Source organism: Sturnira hondurensis, unplaced genomic scaffold, assembly GCF_014824575.4.
Source record: "Sturnira hondurensis isolate 20B ecotype Veracruz unplaced genomic scaffold, ASM1482457v3 Scaffold0006413, whole genome shotgun sequence".
NCBI lineage: Eukaryota > Metazoa > Chordata > Mammalia > Chiroptera > Phyllostomidae > Sturnira > Sturnira hondurensis.
The window spans coordinates 11,738,211-11,762,416 of record NW_028079044.1 but is presented as its reverse complement, the minus strand read 5'-3'; the positions used below and the strand labels follow the sequence as shown (position 1 = coordinate 11,762,416).

At 41.4% G+C, this 24,206-nt stretch overlaps 1 long non-coding RNA gene across 1 annotated transcript in view; it reads right to left on the bottom strand.

Moving 5' to 3' along the window:
• LOC118988423 (uncharacterized) overlaps positions 1-18,550 on the bottom strand; it is a 31,361-nt gene extending 12,811 nt beyond the window's left edge. Inside the window, exon 1 of the long non-coding RNA XR_005066765.1 lies at positions 18,283-18,550. This is a non-coding gene — a long non-coding RNA (uncharacterized LOC118988423). The remainder of the gene's footprint in view (positions 1-18,282) is intronic.
• Between the last annotated feature and the right edge of the window lie 5,656 nt (positions 18,551-24,206).

The window sequence follows — 24,206 nt, the reverse complement described above, 5'->3', positions numbered from 1 at the left end:
ATCAGTAAATGTTTGAATGCCTACCTAGTATGTGCAAGGAATAGTGGAGCATTCATAAACGGATGTGTTCCCATGTGGAAGGTAAAATATTTGTGAGACGATATTAAGGCAAGTAGTAACATCTGACTTCATCAGCGAGGTGCACTGAAGGAGTTCCTACCTGATAAGTACCTGACAGATAACAGTCCTCGGCTTCTAGCATATCTCCCCTCTTTGTTCCCAGCTCATAAGTGTTGAGGATTAGCATACTGACCCTTCCTCTTCATCACTTAGCATTCACTAGTCCTCTCCTGGTCAGAGCACAGAGGGACAGAGGTGCAGTTCAACACATACACCCCTGTGTTCATTGCAGCATCATTCACAGTGGCCAAGTCATGGAGACAACCAAACCGTCCCTTGATGTGATACATAGGTACAATGGAACAGTACTCAGCCATAAGAAAAGATGAAATACTGCCATTTGCGACAACATGGATAGAACCTGAGAACTTGAAAATATTATACCAAGAAATATAAACCAGTCAGAAAAAGCTAAGAACCACATGACTTCACTCATATGTGGGGTATAAAACTGAAACTCATAGACACAGACAACAGTGTGGTGGTTACCAGAAGGAAGGGGGTGGGAGGATAGTAGAGGGTAAAGGGAGCCAAATAGATGGTGAGGAAAGATGATGTGACTTTGAGTGGTGGGCATGAAATGCAATATGCAGATCATATATCATAAAAATGTACACTTGAAACCTGTATGATCTTATTAGCCATGGTCACCCCAATAAATTTAATATAAGTAAATAAACACATACACACTCACTGAAACTTGCCAGTCCACACCATACAAAAGTTTCCTGTCTCTGGAAAAGGCAGATAAACAAATTAGTGAAAGCACTGTGTGATGGGGGCACTGTAGGATTACAGAGAAGGGATAAATAAAGTATTAGGAATCTGAGAAGGCTTCCTAAATGAAGTAACACTTGAGATTTAGAGAATGAGTGGGTATTAAGCATTAATTTCAGTAGTAAGAAACAGGAATAATAGGGAGTGTGAGTACTGTTTCACATAGTTTGATAAATCTAGTGGGAAGGGTGCAGGAGAAAAAGGCACAGAATAAAGTAGAAAAGCTTGGGAGGAGCTAGTAAGCTACACTAAAGCATTTCATACTCTGAATCCCTCAATGGTTTCAACAGTGAAATATCACAACCGTTTGTGTTTAAGAAAGACTTCTCTGAACACACTGTGGAAAATGGATTCAAAGGGTTGGACTAGAGGAAGAATTTGATGTAGTAACTTCAGAGAGAACAAGCTGGCCTGGATATAGTCTGTGGCAGTAAAATAAACTTAAGTAGAACATATTAAAATTTCAAAAATTAATTTTATTTTACATTTAAAACAGGTAGCAAAAGGTTTTTCTTTTTTAAAAAAATAATATTTTATCGATTATACTATAACGGTTTTCCTGATTTTTTCCCCTTGGCCCCCTTCCACCCAGCACCCCCACTCCCTCAGGCAATCCCACCATCATTGTTCATGTCCATGGGTCATGCATATTAATTCTTTAGCTGCTCCATTTCCAATGCTGTACTTTACATTCCCGTGGCTATTCCGTGACTACCTATTTGCACTTCTTTTTCTTTAAAATATATTTTATTGATTATGCTATTACAATTGTCCCATTTCCCCCCCTTCATTTCCCTCCACCCTGCACATCCCCTCCCACCCACCTTCCCCTCTTTAGTTCATGTCCATGTGTCATAAGCTCTTTAGCTTCTACATTTCCCATACTATTCTTGCCCTCCCCCCTGTCTATTTTCTACCTACCATTTATGCTACTTATTCTCTGTACCTTTTCCCCCTCTCTCCTCCTCCCACTCCCCTGTTGCTAACCCTCCATATGATCTCCATTTCTGTGGTTCTGTTCCTGTTCTAGTTGTTTGCTTAGTTTGCTTTTGTTTTAGGTGTGGTTGTTAATAACTGTGAGTTTGCTATCTTTTCACTGTTCATATTTTTTATCTTCTTTTCTTAGATAAGTCCCTTTAACATTTCATATAATAAGGGCTTGGTGATGATGAACTCCTTGAACTTGACCTTATCTCAGAAGCACTTTATCTGCCCTTCCATTCTAAATAAAAGCTTTGCTGAATAGAGCAATCTTGGATGTAGGTCCTTGTCTTTCATGACTTGGAATACTTCTTTCCAGCCCCTTCTTGCCTGGAAGGTCTCTTTTGAGAAATCTGCTGACAGTCTGATGGGAACTCCTTTGCAAGTGACTGTCTCCTTATCTCTTGCTAATTCTAGAATTCTCTCCTTCATTTTAATCTTGGGTAATGTAATTATGATATGCCTTGGTCTGTTCTTCCTTGGGTCCACCTTCTTTGGGACTCTCTGAGCTTTCTGGACTTCCTGGAAGTCTATATCCTTTGCCAGATTGGGAGAGTTCTTTATTATTTGTTCAAATAAGTTTTCCACTTGTGGATCTTCCTCTTCCCCTTCTGGTACCCCTATAATTCAGATGTTGGAACATTTAAAGATGTTCTGGAGGTTCCTAAGCCTCTCCTCATTTTTTTGAATTCTTGTTTCTTCATTCTTTTCTGTTTGGCTGTTTCTTTCTTCCTTCTGGTCCTCTCCATTGATTTAAGTCCATTTTCTTTCCATCACTATTGATTCCCTGTGCATTTTCCTTCATTTCACTTAGTGTAGCCTTCATTTTTCCATCTATTTTGCGACCAAAATCAAGCAATTCTGTGAGCATCCTGATCACTAGTGCTTTGAACTGTGCATCTGATAGGTTGGCTATCGCTTGGTCACTAAAAGTATTGGCTCTGGGGCTTTAATCAGTTCTTCTGTTTGAGCCTTTTTTTTTTTTTGGTCTGGTCATGCCTGTTATGTAGAGAGGGGTGGAGACTTAGGTGTTCACCAGTCAGAGCAACCCAGTTGCTGTGTTGTGACGCTGTATGTGGAGAAGCGGTCCAAGAGGGAACAATGGCATTAGCTCCTCTCTCTCTTGGATTTTAGTCCCTTCTGCCACTTCCCACAAGCAAATTGGGCCCTTCTGATGCTGGCTCCTGGATGGGTGGGCTTGTGTTCATTCTAGGACCCTGTGGATCTCTCCAGCAAACTCTCCTGTGAGGCTGGGAGTCTCTACCAGCACCTCAACCCCCACAAGTATTTTTAATCAGTGCTTTTAGGCTTATTTCCCAGCACTGGGGCCCTGGGTTGCGCAGTCTGTCTCACTCCCTCTTTTTGCTTCTTTTATCTGCACGTGAATGTGTGACCGTGGTCAGCCAGCCACCTTGCACGCCTCACTGGGTCTGCTCATTGCGCCCCCCCCACCCCTATGCCAGCTGTCTGCCAGCAGCCACCTGTGCCCCCAGGGCCTGCTAGCCACCGCCTGTGTGCTTGGGGTCTGCCAACCACCACTTGGGTGCCTAGGTCCACCAACCACCACTTTTTCCTGCCGCACCCCTCTCCACAGGCCACCAACTTCACCCCTCTTACCGGTCTGGATGAGTGGTTGCCGGATTTCCATACAGTTCAATTTTCTGTCAGTTCTGGTTGGATTTTTGGTTTCTAAATTTTTGTTCTCCTTAATTTTGGTTGTGTGAGGAGGCACAATGTGTCTACCTATGCTTCCATCTTGGCCGGAAGTCCCAAAAGGTTTTTCTTAATTCATTCTTTGGGGGATTATACACAATGGTAAACAAAGTGACAACCTGACTGCCTTATTGCCCACTCCCCCACCCTCAAGTTGTTAGGTTATTACATTTAAATAGAGCTCTGTCTGAAAGAGGGGGGTTTTTTTTAGATTTTATTTATTTAGTTTTAGAGGAAGGGGGAGGGAGAAAGAAAGGGAGAGAAACATCAAGGTGTGGTTGCCTCTTCAGTGCTCCTTACTGGGGACCTGGCCCACAACCGAGGCGTGTGCCCTGACTGGGAATGAAACCGACAACCCTTTGGTTCTCACGTTGGCACTCAATCCACTGAGCCACACCAGCCAGGGCTGAAATAGTCTTATAAATTTTATTTGACATAACCTACCTAAATCATTCTTAATTTGCATCAGTTAAGACAATGGTTTTTAAAAACTTAAATTTTAAAAGAAATTGAACCAAGATTTTAAGAATAAAGAAAAAGCATATTTGGTTCTACCACCCTAAAATAACAACTATTAGCAAATGTCATGTGGCCTTGCAATTTTCAATTCATAAATGCTTTTTTAAAAATAAAGCTATGATCATCATTGACACTATAATTTTATACCCTGCTTTTCTGAGAACATTATAAATATTTACCCATCTTTCTACATAGTCACACAACCGTCATCTTATTAAATGACTGCACAATAGTCCATCAAGTAGACAATCATTTAACTTCTCTTCTGTTGTTGGGTGTTTGTGTTGTTTTTTCTTATGCTTTTATATACAACATTATAATGAATATCTCGTACATTTGGCTTTTTCCATATCTTAGATGATTATTTTTAACTAATAAGCTGCTGAAATTGCTAGATTGTATAGTATAGACATTTTTAAGGACCCTTGATGCATATTGCCAAATTATAATATCCACATTCTGCCATTCACCACCCACAATTCTGAAGATACGATAATAAAATTTTTGACAAAGAAAGACTTATGGACCTCAGTTACCCATTCATCTTTGTTTTTCTGAGTTGCTACCACAGGAACACTGAGTCTCCCAAGGAGGGGGAAAAGAAAATCTAAAAGCTGCAAAAAGAGAAGTACAAAGAATAAAAAGAGAGAGAGAGATTTTTGAATTAAGGGAAAACTGATAAGGGACAGGAAAAGGATTAGGCAAGCTGGTCACAGTCAGCAACAGACAGCGAGATGTGACACAATAAAAACTGGGTCATTGAGTTGGGACAGCCCTGGGACATAAAAAGACTGAAATGAAGTAAAGCTCTGGATTACTTTGTTCTTGAATATTGAATTTTTTCAGAAGCATGGAGCATGAAATATTATAGTGATAAGCCAAGATTGGAAACATAGCCAAGAAAAAGAGGTCTTTAAGGGATTGTTTAAAATGTGCTGAAGGAATAATTTGGTTTGGTCTTAAACGGCTCAAAAAGTAAATTGACACAAAGCTTTTGCATAGCAAAATAGGCATGGAGGCAGAAAACAATGAGACAAGCAGAATAGTTTACTCTGTAAATTTGTTACAATATAAAATGTTAGGTTTTAGTTCTAGAAAAGGTTTATCAGAAGCATTAAATGCTGCATTTTATAAGTACAATTCATATTAATTTGTTATATATATTAATTGGGGAGTTTAAGTCAAGAAAAATACAAAATTAACAGTTAATTGTAAGAATCATTCTAAAAATCTCCCTGTCTCCAGCCTAGTGTTTAAGCATTTAAAGACATTCAGGCCCTAGAAAAATGTGTTTAAATACAGGTTCAATTGCAACATTTAAATTTATCTTGGTGCTAACGTAGATTCAGATTTTTGTCTTTCTGAAAATGAGTCTAGGTATCAGTGTGTGATCGTTTTAACCAAAGTCAGAAAAGTATAGACCACTTCAAAACAAGATACTAGAGGATAGCAGGAACATATACATATTTTATGAAAAAGCAAAGACACTTGAAATTTATCTTCTCTATGTCTCCATCTAAACATGTTCCACAACAACACTTGTGTGGGAAGACCTTTTTAACCTATCAGGATACACATATAGCTATTTGTCCATCATTGTTCCGCAAACCTAAGTGTTCAGTACTCAGCTTCATTAAAAATGTAAACTTTTAAAAACAATAATAAACCATGAATGATTTTGTCTTTTAATTTTTCAGAACTCTAACAGCACTATATTTAGCTGATAGGAAAGCAAAATTGTCAATTCATCTTTAAATGTTTTTAGTTCCAGATTGAGTTATTTATATTCCAATTGAAAACAGATCGGAGACCCTAAATATTGTAGCACAAAAGAGACAAATATTTGATATTTATATTCAAAATTCAAATGTAAAGGTTTGATATGCAATTTAATATTTATTTTATAAATTCTTAACTTGATGGTGCCTAGAAGTACTAAAATGATCACTAGAGACTGTGGAAGTTTAGGACTTTGTTTTGATAGCTTTCCTAAAAAATAAGAAAAGAAAAAAAGCTCTAGTAGAAGTATTTTTGTTTTGGGGGGTTCGTTCGTTTTTTTGTTTGTTGCTGTTCTAAAAACTAGAGCTCCCTGTGGTTAGTGAACCTTTACTAAGGAAGGCTGGAAAGCACTAACTGTTGATTGTTCAGTCACTTACAAAGCAGAGCGGCAAAGGATATGTTCATGTTTTATATTTTCAGTATGCTAAGATTTTGTTCTGCAAAATAAACCTGATTTCGTTATCTCCGACAGTATGCCATCCACTATGCTTTGATACTCCAGGACAAAAGATAAATAGAATTGAGTCCCTGCACCTCTAGCCAAGGTCGAGCATAATGTCTTATGATAATATTTTAATAGAGTTATGTAAAATATGAAGATAAGTGAGGAGTTCTGTCTAGGGGGCAGGATAGTCTTTCAGACAGCTGAACAACCTGGGCAAAGGTATAGACATTTGAAAATGTAAGGCCTGAACAAAACCAAGTGTAGTTTGATGTGATAAAATATGAGGCGTGTAGAGGAGGGCTTGAGATGAATTGGAAAGACTGGTTTCAAGATATCAGTCTTTCATATAATATATTACGATAAAGAGTTTGGACTTTATGCTACAGGGATGAATGCTATGTCTACATTTACACAGAATTAGAAAACATTATTGCCATATTTGAAAGTGATAGAAAGCAAAGAGGGAGAGCCAATATGATAAACAATACAGTCATATTACAAAAGAATCGCATAACAGGCTGAAATTCTAGGCACAAATACATTTCACACACACACATACACTCATTATCTAACATACACTTTTCAAAAAATCAGTCCACTAGTACACAATTAAAGAGCTCATTGTGTGCTGTTCTTCAAAGGAAAATACCTGGGTGGTCTTAGGAGAGGACAAACCTCTGTTAATTGATGTGTACTATTCTATGTGGTACCTAACTTTACACTACCATCCCCATAGTTGTACTTACTGAGATACTCAAAATAAAATCGACCCAATGATGTCACTCATCTCCTTAACATTCCTCAAGATTCTCCATTTCCTGCAACTTTACACCCGAACTCTAGCGTGACACCCGAGGCCTCCTCCCATCTGTCTGGCCTTGTTTTGCTGCCCCTGCAGTCCTTCATCTGCAGTTCCTCCAGTGCGCCTTCCTGGGTTTTTCCCTCTTACTGGTCTCTCTGCCACAAGTGGTCTTATCCACATGGTGAAATTCTACCTACCTTTGAATGCCTGCCTAAACCGTCATATCCTCTATGACAATTTCCCATTGTCCCCCAACCTGCTTCCAGAAGTATGTAACTCTTACATACTTTTCTTTGCGTCTCTGCTGCTCGTACTTTATGATAGCATTGAAAAGAATTTATTAGATGTATTTTTGTATATTAGACTCCTGTTATTTAATTGTAGGGTCTCCGTGAAAGTATCCTTGCATTTCCAAAGCTTAACACATTGTAAGTACTGAGCAAATATGGGAAGAATAAATAAATTAATGGACTTAGTTAAGGGCAGTCACTATGGCACAGTGACTGAGAAAAGAGAATGGCCTTTGAGGCAGATAGGCCTATGCCCAAAGACTTGTTCCATTTATCAGCTTGGCCAAGTTCCTTAATTTACCTAATCCTTAATTTCTTCATCTTTAAAATGGGTGCTAATAGGGCTTTTGCAAGAATTAAATAAGCATAGCAAAATAAACATTTATAAATGGTAAATATTCTTATTATTTTATATTCTGAAATTTCCAGGTCACATAATTTCTTCTCAGTCTTTAATCTCACTGTGTTCCTTTTGGGCCCAGGAACTTGACTCTTAGGCTTAATTAGACAGATATTTTGATGACTTCCATCTAAACTGATAAGGGACTTACTGTGTATAACAGGAGCTATATATGGTCTGAGTACCCTGCACACTGGGCACAGGCATAGGCTTGCCCTCCCATTCGGGAGATCAAGTTACAACCACAAAGGTTGCTTGTAAAGCAAAGCTTCAATAGAACGAAATGGGATACTGTTACAAGGATGTTTAGAACAAGCTAATACATATCCATTAGGGACATGTCCACTCTAATAGGTTATATCCCAGTCCCAACCCCCCTTTCTCGTAAAGCAGTGATGATCTGGGGGTTGTAGAAGTCTGTAGAAGTCACTGCTGTTGTAGGGAAGTGAGACAGAGAAATTGTCTCCGAGGCCAGCTAGTCACTTTGGTGTTGTTCTGTGTGGGTCTAGTACTTTAGTCCTGGGCTTTTCCACAGAGAAACTTGATTTTGTTAGTATATCCATAACTAAACAGATTCAAAAGAAATGTCCATGGTAACTAAACTCTTCAAAGACTGATACAGAAAACAGAGTGCAAATTTACTAATTTATAATGCAAAATACAATTGCCAGTAGATATTCTTCTTGTACCTGTCAAGAATTTATTTTAAAAGCCAAATTAAAATCATTATAGTCACTTGGAAATCATGGGATCAAAAAAAGTGAATGTTCATGCTCTCTACTAATGATAACTCCTCTCTACTCCAGAAATGTGTCTGCCAATGAACTGGCTACTTGAATCTGTGCTGACAGGGTTCCCTCTCCCCATGAGCAGGGAGATGCCATGAGAAAAGTGGGGAGGCCAGAAATTTCATGATGTGTGTAGGGAATCCCAAACAGTGTGTGTAATGCATGAAGATAAGCTGAGAGAAAAAAGACAGATGAGGCTGAAGGGGTAGACAAGACCAGATCCTAGGATGAGGAGAATGGTACGAGGAGTTCTCAAGGCCAGGCAAAGACTTATTAAGTGGTATTGAAAGCTTAGCTGGGGGTGGACACCATGGATGTGTATAGCGTTTCTAACCTAGCATTGGGTCATTTTCTATAGCTTTCTGGGTACTCTTGGACTCAAGGTAGATGGTTAAGTTAATCCAAAGTTAGGCGTATACTGGGGCAAATGCAGTGGAAAAAGCAATAGTATGGTGACTTTCAGGTATTGTCAAGAGAATGGCAGAAGGAATGAACCACAGGATCCCTAATAGGTAGAAGGGTAAGTGAACCATAAAGGATAATGAACAGAAATGGGTGGGACACACATCTTGCTTGATGAGGTCAAAGCTGGAATATCTGTCTCCCCTACAGTCAATGAGCATCTTGATGATAAGGACAAGGTCTTATTCAATGTGTCCCCAGTGCCCATCATCACACGTGGCACATTGTAGGCATTTAATAATGTTGACTGAATGCACAGATGAATGAAATAGCAAGTCATGTTAGAACTCAGAACTCCTCTCTCCTGTTTTTATATAGTAGTTTCTTTAATAATTAAACCCTTAAAAGGCAGAAATGCTACATTTACTCATATCTAAATATTTGTGGCATAAAAAATAATCCTAATTTTATTTTTATTTTTTAAAAGATTTTATTGATTTATCTTTAGAGGGGAAGGAGAGAGGGAGAGAAACATCAATGTATGGTTGCCTTTCGTGTGTCCCCTACTGGGAGTTGGCCTGCAGGGAACTGGCCTGCAACCCAGGCATGTGCCCTAACTGGGAATTGAAGCGCGATCCTCTGGTTCACAGGCCTGTGCTCAATCCACTGAGCTACGCCAGCCAGGGCCCCGAAATAATCCTAATTTTAAAACCTATCACTACTCTTACACTGAGAGTAAACTTTTAAATTTGCCTGGACTCCAAAAACAAATACGAGCAACAGCTACCACTTAATTGAACATGTGCTATAGACAAATGTGGCACTATGACTTTATCAATACCTCACTTGATCATCAAATGAGTAATTCCTGTAATTACTGCTGTTTTACAGAAGCTGAAACTGAGACTTGGGAAAAGTTAAGGAACTCTTCCAGTGCTACGCAGGAGTAAACAGGATGGAAACCCAAGCCTGGTGAGCTCTAAAGACCTTGTGTTTCCACCACGTGGTGCTCCCTCTTCCCAAACACGTGCTCTGAGGATGTATTTGGGTTGATTTAGATATGTCCAGCCTAGAAGCCAAAGCAGAATCAATGATGCTATTTTTCACCCTTGAACCCTCAGACCTCTAGGGTCAAGAGAAGGAGTAAAAAAGAATCAACAAGTTATTTTCATTGTTTTTATTTTAATTGAATATATTTACCTATAAAAATGATGAGCATGCAAACTAAAAAATCTGTAGTTTTTCCTGTTGGTCAGTATATCACCTGCTCCAAGTGTTGACCTCTGTCATTTTGGGTTGATCTGAGTTGACCAGCAGAAAAAGAGATTTGTATTTGATTAATCTCTTCTAAATAGGGAAGCCCTATAATACAAGACTAATTTGAAGGATTACCACTTTTGAGATAGGTCCTTCAGAAAAGCTAAGTACTTTTCATGCACTATCTTATTTTCTCCTCCAAGAAATTTTAATAATTGTATTGTTATTATAGTATATTAATATAATAATTGTATGGTAATAATACCATTTTCCATTTTGCAAATGACAAAAATTGAGTATCAGAGAGCTCTAATAAATTAACCAAGATCACATAGCCTGCTATTGGCAGAAGTGGGATTCAGACTGAGGTGTGTCTGATTCCAAAGCTTTACCACACCATTCAGTTCTAGAGATTGAGATCCTACTGCTTGAAAGGCACAGGGCCTCTAGGATACTGTTCAAAAGACTTGCATAACTTTGAAAACTTGGGGCATAGGAGAGAGTAATAAAGGAATGCTTGGTGAGGGGAACTCCAGGCCCCACTGACTGGGAATCTGTCCCATTTCAGTCAAGGGGTCTAGAACATGAGCCATGTCCGAGCCTAAAGCAGTGGGAAGAGAGCTTGACATGCACACTCTCTTCCTTCTCCCTCTTCCCTTAGAATAAAACCAAAACCTACATTTTATAAAGCAAAATTCCTGCAAATGCAAATTAATAAAGTGCAAACTGAGAGCTCACAGAGATGCTGACAAGTGGAGAAAAATAATCATCCATACGGGGTGGTCAGAAAAGGGTTCGGAGAGAGGGAATTTGAACGATTCATTGGTGGGTCCATGCCAGTTAAGGTGCCCACATACTTTTCTGTTTCTCTTAGTAAAGGGTCTGGTTATTAAATTAAAAACTAAGATTTTTTTCTACAAACTCCTAACTTTTTGAATCCTATGAATCTAAAACTTAGTGTTTCTAAGTTGTAATCTTTAAAATATGAGACATGGCCAGAAGTTCCTCAGTGTTTACAACTTGGCATTTATAAAGTTTTTAATATCAGAATTAAATATTTTTTGGAATCAACATTTGGCCCTAGAGAAACAAAAGGAACTTACGGATTCTGGATTTCATAGATTTAAAGGCTATGGAACTCATATGTAACAACAAGCTTACCTAATAACATTTTGATGGAGGGTTTTTGTTTTGTTTTGCTTTTTAAACTTCTTTTGAAACAGTTACGGGTAAGGCAGGCGCATGTGCACTTGGTGTGGCACTGTGTGGCTTCCCATTACACAAAATCTTAATAACACCTACAGCTTGCCAAATGTCTTTTGAAAACTTGTCTTCTAGGTTATAAAAACAGCCCCCAGTAAGCTTCTGCTTTCGCTGCATGAAATGGAATGAGCCAAATATTTCCTCCTTTTGCAAACAAGCCCAAATCAAAACACATAGATTGAGGACTGAAAAGATACAACAAAAATACAATAAGCTAGCCCCTCACGAAAATGATCGCTCCAATCTTGGGGTGCAGGCAATCCCTAGTCAGTGATCCTCACTAAAGACAAAAACATTTGCTCACAGCAAATGCAGTTGCAGTTAATAACATACGCAATATCAAGAGCAGATCTGAATGCACACATGCCAATAAAGAGATTTTCATGATTTCAGTAGAGAAAACTCCACCTTCTACCCCATTTGGGGCCAAGAGCGCAGTCAGGCAAATGGAAAATATGCTGGAAACTGTTGGGACTCTCCAGTGAAAACATTCCTTCCTTTTCATTTTAACTATTTGATACAGTCATGCTTTGGAGCTAGAAGATGAATCAAAGTCATCACTTGCCCTTCGGGCAAACCCGCCCTAGGAGTGTTTTACCATAATTGCTTTCTGAGATGAAGGGGCCACTGAAGGATGTATTTACTATGTTCAAGCCTCAGGGAGCATGTGTGATGTATGCTGCCAACTTTAGTCACCTGGTAAAGGTGTCCATTATGGAAGATACCTTGTTTTCAAGTTTAATCCCGGGCTTAAAGTATAAGCCCCTGTATTATTGACTAAAAGATAGCCAAACTCCACAAGAGGGTGTGCGTGTGTTTGTGTATGTTTGGTTTTGCTGTTTTAAAATCTGGCCTCTGAGCAGAGGAATTGTGCTAAGGTTGGGAAAGTCTTTTAATTCCACTCAACCCCCTCTAAACCAGCCCCCTCCGCCCCCAGAATAAAACAGTGCCAGCCAGCAGGAGCTCTGGGTAAACCTTTTAAATCCAGCCTCTTAATGGGTTGGGGACTTTCTGTTTCTTTCTTCCTTGATTTCCCTAAATTCAGGATTCAGTTCCTAAGCTTCCTGGTCACAAAGCAAAGGGAGTTTAGTTTTTAGGAGAACTGTAAAACTGAGTCTGGTGCATTTGGGCGGCAATCATGGACCAGTAGTCAGAGTTCCTCCTTACTAGTTGCTTTCAGGATTGCTCTAAATATCTCTGGGTTTCTAATTCTTTTTAAAAACCTCATTTTTTATCAATAAAAAGCTTGTTTAGATATTGATTGCCTGTTACAAATAATCTATTTCTACTTCATGGAAAATTCAAACAGGTCAGTACCAGGGCAATGGTTTTTATTCTCCATTCAGCATCTTTCTATGGCATTCATTTTAATAAACATCTTTCTACAGTAGCCATCTGTGTTAAACTAGTATCTCAGTCAATTTCAAAGCCATTTGGGTGGCTTTAAAAACAGGGAATCCTAGACTTGGGAAGAGAAAATGACATTGCCAGGCCAAGTTCCTGTGAGCACAAAACTGGAATCCAGGTGTGACAGCTGGCCACGCAAGGCCATGCTGTCCCCATATTCCTCCTCTTTCATATGCATTGTCATCTCACGTTATGATCTCGAGTTACGGTCTTGAAGTGGACTGAACTGCGACCTGGATCTTAATTATGTTCCATCTTCTATTTTGAAGTAAACTCAGGGTGAGATCTGTACAAGATTTGTTGGTTCATTTTGGTTTTCTGACATTTCCTTCAGCTTCTTTATCCATTAAAAGACACTCATCCCACTCACCTACCTCAGAAGTATTTTTAGGGTCAAATGAGGTCTGTGAAAAGGCTCCAAGAAAGGTGAGCATTTATTATTAAGGTGAGCAGAACAATAGTTCCTCAAAAAGGCCCACATCTGAATCCCTCTACCCTGTGAATAGTTAGATTATACAGCAAAGGGGAATTAAGTTTGCAGATGGAATTAAGGTTACCAGTTGGCTGATTTTAAAAGAGGAAGATTATCCTGGATTATCTAGGCAGCCCAATGTAATCAGAAGCAGCTTTAAATGTAGAAGAGGGGAGCAGAAGAGTGAGTGTCAGAGGGTTGTGATGTGAGAAGACATTTGCTGGCTTTAAGAATGGGAGGGGAACTGGCATTCAGCCCTGGCTGGTGTAGCTCAGTAGATTGAGTGCAGGCCTGCGAACCAAAGAATTGTGGTTCGATTTCCAGTCAGGGTACATGCCTGGGTTGCAGGCCAGTTCCCAACAAGGGACACACAAGAGGCAACCATACAATGATAGTTCTTTCCTTCTCTCCTTCCCTTCCTCTAAAGATAAATAAATAAAATCTTTAAAAAAAAAGAATTGAAGGGGGCATAAGCCAAAGAATGCAGCCACCTCTAGAAGATGCTAAAGGTAAGAAAGTAGTCTCTCCTAGAGCCTCTAGCAGGGAACACAGCCCTGCTGACACTTTGATTTCAGCCCAGTGAGATCTATTTGTGCTGTTTTAAGCCACTACATTCATAGTGATATGTTACTTAGCCATAGGAAACTAGTGCAATTATTAAAATGACTGAACTTCTAAGAACTGAAACAAGTTCTAGATGGATTATGAGAGCAGAGTGAAATACCTTGAGTGCTCTCCTAGTATCTGCCTTGCAGGTCAGCAAAACACATCCAATAAGAGAAAGGGCTGGCAGGAGCACACAGCCAACCAGGGAGTGGTACAGCTTAGACTGGAGCTGCCCCCAGGTTACCCTGAGTAGGGACGTGTGCTAAAAATGACAAAAGATTAATATGCATCCCATCTGTTAGGCGGAACACCCTCACCCCAGCTGTCACCAAGATGGGCAGAAGATCCCTCCCCTCCATAGTTGTCCCTCCACTGGAACTACATCTATTTTGCCTCATTTGGGTCTCCCCTGCCCTTTCAATCCTTTCCAGGTTGTTCTTGGCTCATTTCCTTGGTAGCAGGAGTTGGATCTGGCCTGGCCAGAGTACTGTGATCTGCCCTGGGCCAATCCCCTGGGTCATCACCTCTGGCCATTAGGTTCCAGACTGAGGGGTGGGGGTAGAGTAACTGAGCAACTTCATCTTTACCCTAGTCTTGCTGGAAGATCATTCCTGCTTCATATATATCTCATCAGAGGGCCTCCAGGGACAGAGGCTGAGCAAATACAAGATTTTAAAATTATTTTCCTCCAGCTGTGCATTAATATTTTATTTCAATCTTGCCCCACAGCCTGTTCAAGATGAAAAGCTTGAGGGGGTTCCAAAGGTGGATCAGAGCCAGACTGATTTTTGTCCCTGTCTCCAGGCCCCAGCTCTCCCCCACCTCCAGCAGCCTTATCATTAAAATGAAAATCCTGCCCTGGAGAGTCCTCTCTTCCTGCAGATTCACACACACCCAGCACCCCAGCCAGGCCTGAGCAGCTCTTTCCTGGTCAAATCAGCTTCCACAGGGGCGTCCACTCTGACCCACATTCCTGGAACAATTTCTTTTGCAAATCAGCAGGTTTTGAGCAAACAAGGGCTCATTTAAGGACACTGAACTCCACAATTAGCTGAGGGTAAATTTGGCAAAGCATCTGGTCTGCTTACCAAAATGGAAATACAAAAAAAAGTTCAGCTTTTAAAATGAAACATTGACTGTGTGAGGTTAATTTTGTGCCAGTCTGCTTGAGGTGGCCCAGAGAGGCCCTGGCTCTACACAAAGGGTCAGAGACAGGGATTGCTGGGGCTGCCAGGAGAACCGTCTGATTGGGGCAGATGCTGAACACGGAGACAAATATAAGGTAACAGTGCTGGAAAATGAGAGCAAAGAGCCAGTCATCTTTTGTTGGCATTTCCTAAAGTCAACTTTCAGTAGGCTTTAGCATTTTACTAACTGTGAGCGTGAGAACTGTTAAAAGGATACACTGGATTAATCAAAGATCTACTCCCTGATCTCTTGGATCTTAGAACACATTTTACGTAAAAGCCTCGTGCCACTTTTCTGTATAATGCGAGGTTAAAAGGTCAATGAAACAATAAAAGGGGCAATGGAGAGGAGAAAGCCGTGATAGAAAATGTATTCACTAGTGAACCCTTCTAGCCACTTACATTTCATGAATATTTTTAAAATTTTGTAATCTCCCCCCTCTGAGAATCAGAAAGGTCAGTTCAACATAACATTTCCAAACCTTGAAGTGAAAAAGCACACACAGAAATCAGGAAGATGAGGCAAGCAGGTTTTCAGGGGGAAGAAGTAGGCGATCATGAAAGTAAATAGTATCTTTGCCCCATTTTTGAGCAATAGGTAGCCCCTGATGTAATAGAAATTATGAATCAGGAAACTCGTGACTGTTCTTCTTTTGTCCCTCACTCGCTTCTCTGGGGAATTCTTCTGTAATCCTCCAATGGCTACATCAGCTGCAACATGACTATCCTTTCTGGTCAAAGATGAACTATTCTAAAAAATATAAGAAACAAATAACATAGGATTTCCATAGTGGTAAATACAAACTTTAGAGACATGAAAAAGGACCAAAGTATGCATATAGAAGCTGGAAACAATAAAGAGGTTATTTAGGGTAGAGAGTCCTGGTAGACCACAGACTGAACGAAAGTCAACAGGTCTTCAAAGAACCAGAATAATATTCATGAGGCCAGAAACAAGACCACAGCATGTATGTGCTATGTATGATTGGGGGAGTTAGATACATGTGACTTTTTAAATTTAAATTAATTATGCATACACAAAATTTAGAATTCAGTCCCTAAGTCATGCCACATATTGAGTGCTCAATGGCCACATGTGGCTAGTGGCTACTGTAGGGGACAGCATACACATAGGATATTTCCCTCATTGCAGGAAGTTCTATCAGATGCCACTACGGCAGAGATAGAGAAGTCCTGGAAAGAGTCTGGACAAGTACCACCAAAGTCACTGGAAAATAGAATCTTTGTAAGGTGCAATGAATACTAAGTTTCTTAAGCTCTTCAAGGAAAAAGGTGAGGGCAGACTAGGTTTTAAAACCTTGGTAACTGTTGAGTCAAGACCAGATGTCTCCCACTTGTTTGAAGAGCTAAAGCAGGAAGCGTGTAAGTTAGTCATAGAGAACCCCTAATTGTGAGGGTACTGGACACTGGAAAAGAATAAAAAGAGACTGTCAAATTGATAAATTTGGGAAAGATTTAAAAATAGCATAGCGATTTGACATTCTGGATTTCATATTGGGGAATTAGCTAGAATGAACTTTGTCTTGAAAAAAACCCTTGGATACTTTTTATTTTTTTATTTTTTTAAATATATAATCTTTATCATATTTTTTCTATTACCATTTAGTCCCCTTATACCTCCCCCCACCCAGCAAACACTACCTTGTCCATATCCATGAGTCCTTTTTCTAGAATAAACTTTGTCTTAATCATCAATTTGTCTTGATCAGCTGAAGTTTGGTATATAGAGTACTTAAATGATAGACACAAATAAGGGTTGCTCTGTGAATCCTTTAGGATTTTTTGTTTTGTTCCTTCACACATATGGTGGCTGTCATCCCAACCTTAGATCTTGACCTCAAAGTCTGGCCGCTTTCACATCACGCAATAGTCTCTTTTGTTTCCAAGGAGAATTAGAAAAGCTCACCTAGGTTTTCCTCTGAGCAGCCTATTCAATCTTTGGCCCAGGACTAGGGTAAATGCCTAGACTTTGGAATCAGACAGTCCCATATTTGAGCTCTAATACTTACTGGGCAACACAACCAGTCATTTAATCATCTTTTTAGACACACTGTCTTGGTTGCAAGTAGTGTTTTCTAAAAAAAAAAAACAAAACTGAAAATGTATTGGCTTCTGTACTGGGAAACCAAGGGTCTGCTCCCCACATAAAAGGGATCTATATTTTAGAGTCTCTCACTTACAATTATTCTATTTTGTCACCAGTTTAGTTTATTAGTCTTTTTTTATGGCAACTGATAAAACCCCAACCCAAACTAGCTTATTATTAACAGGGAATTTATAGGCTCATGTAACCAGGGTGGTTCAAGAGCACAGCCAACTTTAGGCATGGTTGAATACAATAGGGGCTCAAATGAGATCTTTTTCTCCTTCTTCATAGAGCATAAGCATGCTCTACGTGGTAAGGAAGATGGTTATGAGAGCCAAGTTCCAGACTTAACTTGACAAGCTATCAAAAACAAAGATTATAGCTTTTCTAGTAGAAAAGTCTCAGGAAAGTTTCTGGTTGATTCAGACTGTCAATGCCCATTTGTGGACCAGATGTTGTGACCAAGAGGATAAAGTGCTCTGATTGGTCAGGCCTGGTTCACATGTTCTTCTTTTTGCCTAAGACTAGACTGGATAACCCATATTCAAACTGCATGGATTGAATACCTTACAGGAAAGAGGAGCCTTGAGTGTTCTATGGTTCATAACAACATCCTCATTGCAACTTGTCAGTCTTGGTTTCCTCATCTGTAAAATAGGAACAGAATACTTTTCCCATAGAACTATTATGAGATGAAATGAAGTAACTTATATAAAGTATCTGGAACACTGCTCAAAAGATGGTAGCTAATATTTTTGCCAAACAATAATTTACTATTATTTTGTTTAGGACACATGGTGGTTTTGTAATGTGTCAACTTGGCTAGGCAGAACTGATTTCCCAGAATTCCCTTCCCTGTATGTTTCTAATTAGCTTGAGCTACAAGAGAGATTCTTGTGTGAGATTTGGAAGGTGGAGGTGAAGTGGCAGCCATTTTGCAACTCATGCACATCATCTGCTGGCTCACCTTGTTGGTGTGGGGTAGCGGTCAAGCCTTCAAAGGTCCACCTTCCTCTGGAACCTTCTTTAAATCCTCCATCTCCTGGGCCAAGTGTATGTGCAGTTTGGTGACAGAGGATCCCAGCTGCTCCTGCAGGACATGTACACCATCCAGTCACAGGCAGTGAGAAACCAACATGGGTTTCAGTCCTTTCTGGGTTCCACTTCCTGCCTGTGGGTTCTAGCTTGTCCTTGTTCTCCACTTCTTTACCCCCACCCATCTTCCCTGGGAACTTCCAGCTTTAGATGCAAAGACAATAGCCTTACTGAGACTTCTTAAACAGCTCCAGAATAGCATAAGGCCAAATCCCTATCTCTGTCTGTGAGGCTGTCTGTCTGTCTGTCTGTCTCTCTCTCTCTCTCTCTCTCACACACACACACACACACACACACACACCTTGAAGTGATTCTCCCTTTCTCACTGGCCCCTGACTGATGAATTCAGAACCTAATTTTTCTAAACTTCCCCAACCTCCATTTTGAGTTTGAAGGAATGAAGACTTTTGTCCAAGAGAAGCACAAATTAGGATAAAACTAGAGCTGACAGTTAACCTTCAAAATTATAATTTTTTAAACAGCAAAGAAAGAAAATAAATTAATATACCACAGCACCAACCACATTCTAACTACCCCCCACAGGCACAGTAAATAAAGGAGATCAGTATCCTTTATTATTGATCTGGCATTGGCTCATATTTGCCCAAGGTCAGTAACAAAGCCAATGCAAGAAGCAACAAAATGCTTGAAGGGCAGGAATTTGATTACAAATCAAGCCAGACCCTTTCTGTCTAGTTACGTATAAGCTTAAGGCCAGTGAGCGAGCATGTCCATCACACCCACGAATGTGCACCATGGGAATTCTGGCCAGATGCCTTTCTGCTCTTGGAGATTTGGCTGGGTCCCCAGTGGCAGCTGCCCAGGGCAGTGTTCTTTAGACTTCCTCATTCCTGCCCTCTCTATACAGGAAGCAACAAAGCAGTACATGCTGCTCCCTTCTCTGCGCTGCAGGGAACTCATAACAGGCAACACTGGCTAAGAAAGGAAGCATTCCCATCCCGTCACATGAACTGAGGTGGATTTAGGAAAATGTGAGTTCATTTCAGGGCTCCATCAAGGCATCTCTCAGGACAGGGAAGCTCATTGGCTTCTTGGCCCACCCTCCCAACTCGGTCTGCAAATCTCTCTTCTTGGACATGCCCACCTGAAATGTACCCATCACAGTCATTTATTGTGGACTCAAGCCACAACTTTGTGAAATAGTTTAGTCTTTTTTTTTTTTTTTGCTTCATAACAGTAAGTAGAGATCCTCCCAGCAAGAAATGGTAGGTTAATGGCAGTTGGTGGGGCTCTTGGGGATTAAGGAGATACAGGACCCAGGCAGTAGGGCAGGGGAGCCCTAAAGATACAGTGCAAGTTCTGGGAGCTGCCATAGCATGAGTGGCTGGGATTGCTCTGGTAGAGTGTAGGGCTGTAGGTCAGGGGTCCCTTCAGAGTAAGAGATCACACATAAAGGAATGTAGAAAGGCCCTGAGCTTCCCTCTGCCACAGCTTAAGGGCACATACCTTCCTCTTTGTATCTCTTGCATCAAGTCAGGGGCCTGGCCCACCGTTCACTGAACGGTAGGTCAGATGCCTCTGGCTTCCTGCCTCTCATCCTGGACCTCACCTCTGATTCTAACTTCAATTTGTCCTCACCTCACCCTGACAGCCTCTTATGTCAACAGAAGGCTTACATCTTTTGCTTCCTTTGTTTTGGGGTTTCTATGATGCTGTGGACACTAGTGGGAGCCCACTTAGCACTCACATGTGCACAGCCCTGACATGTGGGGGAATTAACACCTTCAATGGAAGCCTCGAACAGCAGGCAATGGGAGCTGCTGGATGAACGCCTCTGCTGGCTGATCACCAGGGGAACCATCCTGAGAAAATTTTTTTCACACTCCTCAAAAGGTCCTAGGTGGGATTAAGTTCCCCTTACAGAGTGATGCCCTTGATAAAACACCTGTATTGGCTTGTATTTCCTTCCCTCCCTTTCCTCACTTCTGCTCCCTTGGATCACCTCCCCAATCAGCACACAATCCTGTATTCAGGCTCAGCTTTCCAGAGGAAACCCAGGATAGGAAAAATAATATTTTTGTGTAATTTAAGTAAATCCCAGAGCCCCATGAGGCTCAGCCTTGGCAGGAAGTTCAATGCACTGTCCAGCAAACAATATGGCATCACGAAAAAAAAATCAAAGAGAACCCAACACTTCCTAAATTCTCTTTGTCCAGGCTCCAAACCACCTCACAGACACTCCAGGACCCCTTGAATGCCAATCTTGCTCTCCTTTTTTATCTCTCCTATTGTATGAATGTATTTTGCTTCTCCAGCTTAAACCATACACACACCTCACTGCAGTAGCTGTTCTGTTTCAGTTTCCCTGAAAAGCCAGCAGCAGTGTCCTTGGTGGTGGAGGTGGAGCAGGGACTCCTACTCCCTCCCAATGCCCTTTGGTTCTCAGGTAAAAATCAGACTGCAAGCTTCCAGGGTTGCCTAGTGCCTAGATAGGTGCTACAGGGAACACATTTCCCTGTCACGCCATATACAGAAATTGGGCATTTTTGTATCATATTCCAGTAAACAGATAAAATTGTTATCCCAAAGGCCAAGAGGCTCCCCCTCTTGCTTGGCACGGCATCGCCGTTTGCAGCACACCAGTGTCAGACTGCCTCAGGTGGGAAGGCTGCGGGACTTGCAGGGAGTGCCCAGGACCCTCCACACTGTGGTGGGTCCTGAGAACGCGTCCAGAGCTGGCTTGCTGGCTCGCTCTCTCTCTCTCTCTCTCTCTCTCAGCTTCCAATGAAAACAAGCACTTGCTTGACATTTTCCTGCACATTCTTACATTTTCCAACTGCCTCCCTGCCCCCATCGACACATTCCACAACATGGCAATTAATTGTTCTCTGCTGCTCAGCAGCACTGGTGTGCACGACCACGACTGTAGTCCCGCTTTGTTCCCAGTTTAATCAGTGGCTGTCCTGGCTGTCCCTCAAAACACAGACAAAACCAGCCAGCTGCACACCCAGCTGTCAGCGAGCCCCAACACTGGCATTCAAGTGGCCGCAAGAGAGCCCATACAGTGTCCAGAGAGACCCCATTCTTCTCCTTTCTCCTCTTAACAATTGACAGGCTCTAAGAAAGGAAACCGTGAGCTCTGGGCTTGGCAGCGGGCAGGAGGCTCTTGTTAACAGCTTGCCTTCCTGTTTATATAGGGTCTGGCAAAACTGTTAATTTCTTTCACAGAGGTGGCAAATGGGAAAACCAGAAACGCCAAGGAGTAGCAGCCTGGAAAACAGCCTCAAAGGGACTTCTTGAAATGAGGCAGAAGGCTGGAAGTGGGGGTAGGGAGTGGGGTGGGATTATCTTGGGTTCCCAGACCCAATGAAGAAGGTATCAGCACTTAGCTGTCTCTCCAAAAAGACGCACTGAGAACTACTCTATGGGCATGCCTCTCCCGACATTCTATCTGCTTCCCTCCCAAGAGGGCCATGGTTTGCTCAGTAAGCATCTATCTTAACACCTACAGAGTTTCCCCGTCATTCATAAGCAACCCTGATCTGGCTCTGAAGCTGAAATCACTCCGGGAAATACTCCAGGATTCTGTGTCCCTCAGCTGCCCTGCTGCTTCCTCTACTCCTGAACCCTAGACAGTGTTTCTCCACTCTGGCCATCTACACCCTAAAAGCACCTTGGGGAGAGTCTGGTTTCACCATTCTGGGGAGGGACCTGGGTGCCGATCTGTTTTAAAAGCTCCACAAGTGATTCTAAATTCTAATATGCAAGCCAAGGTTGAGAATGTTGGGGAGGAAAACCTTTTCCTCTGCCCTCTTAGGTTCAATGACTGAGGGATTGCAAATTTAGCTGTCAAAAGACAGATTAACAGGAGAAAAGGAATACAAATTTATTAATATTGTATGTGCACAGGAACTCACATAAAAAGTAAAATTCAAAGAAGCAGTTAGGTTCAGGAACTTACATGCCCATCTTAACAAACAAAAAACGGTTTGGGCTTCAAGGGACAATAAATTGTAGGGAAGTGACTAGGAAATTTATGGAGAAAACTAGTGGAAGATAAGGGTAATTTTAGTAAGGCTCGGTTATGCAGACTCATCTTGGTGCTGAATCAGGAGTTGCTCTCCTCTTCCTGGCATGGGAGAGGGTTGCATCCTCAAAAGGAACATCTATGCCACCTTCACAAAGAGAAATGTATGCCTCACTTTTTTCGTGGATAAGGGAAGGGCAGAGAACTCCTCCTGCATCTATTTCTTCTTGATCATCTTCAGCTGAAAATTATCCTGACTCCAAATGGCATTTTTTTTGGGGGGGTGGCATATCCTGATCTCCTTTAAGAACTGCTGTGAAGGGTCCGGCCAAGATGGAGGCGTAGGTGGAAACACTGTGCCTCCTCACACAACCAAGTTTAAAAACAACAAAGATTTAGTAACAAAATCGCAACCAAAACACAGAAAATTCAACTATACAGAAGTCCGACAACAGCAAACCATTCAGCCACCCCAGTAAGAGGGGCGGAACCAGCAGCCAGCAGAGCAGGGTTGGACAGGAAAAATCGGCCAGACCGACCCAGGCGCACACAGGCAGCGGTTGGCAGATCCCAGGCGTGGGGTTTCGACAGGCAGACCCAGTGAGGGATCAAGGCGGCTGGCTGACCACAGTCATACATTCGCACGCAGATAAACCAGGCGAAGAAGCGAGCAGTGAGACAGACTGCACAGGCCCCAGCTAAGGGAAGCAGCAGAGGGGACCACCATTGCCCCTCTTGGACCCTGCCCCCACATACAGCATCACAATCCAGCAACTGAGTTCCCCTGCCCTGGTGAACACCTAGGGCTCCACTCTTCCTATGTAACAGGTACAAACAGACCAAAATATTATGGCTCAAAAAGAACACAAAGCCCCAGAGCCAATAACTCTAAGCAACCAAGAAATAGCCAACCTTTCAGATGCATAGTTCAAAATACTGGTGATCAGGATGCTCACAGAACGGGTTGATTTTAGCCACAAATTAGAGGAACAAATGAAAGCTAAACTAATTGAAATGAAGGGAAATGCACAGAAAACCAATAGTGATGGAAAGGAAACTGGGACTCAAATCAATGGAGTGGACCAGAAGGAAGGAAGAAATGACCAAACAGAAAAATATGAAGAAACAGGAATTAAAAAAAATGAGGAGAGGCTTAGGAACCTCCAGGACATCTTTAAACATTCCAACATATGAATTATAGGGGTACCAGAAGGGGAAGAGGAACAGCAACAAGTGGAAAACTTATTTGAACAAATAATAAAGGAGAACTTCCCCAATCTGGCAAAGGAAATAGACTTCCAGGAAATCCAGGAAGCTCAGAGAGTCCCAAAGAAGGTGGACCCAAGAAGGAACACACCAAGGCACATCATAATTACATTAGCCAAGATTAAAATGAAGGAGAGAATCCTAGAAGCAGCAAGAGATAAGGGGACAGTCACCTACAAAGGAGTTCCCATCAGACTGTCATCGGATTTCTCAAAAGAGACCTTACAGGCAAGAAGGGGCTGGAAAGAAGTATTCCAAGTCATGAAATCCAAAGACCTGCAGCCAAGATTGCTCTATCCAGCAAAGCTTTCATTTAGAATGGAAGGGCAGATAAAGTGCTTCTCAGATAAGGTCAAGTTCAAGGAGTTCATCATCACCAGGCCCTTATTATATGAAATGTTAAAGGGACTTATCTAAGAAAAAGAAGATAGAAATATGAATAATATGAACAGTAAAAAGACAGCAAACTCACAGTTATTAACAACCACACCTAAAACAAAACTAAGAAGGACAGCTAGATCAGGAGCAGAACCATAGAAATG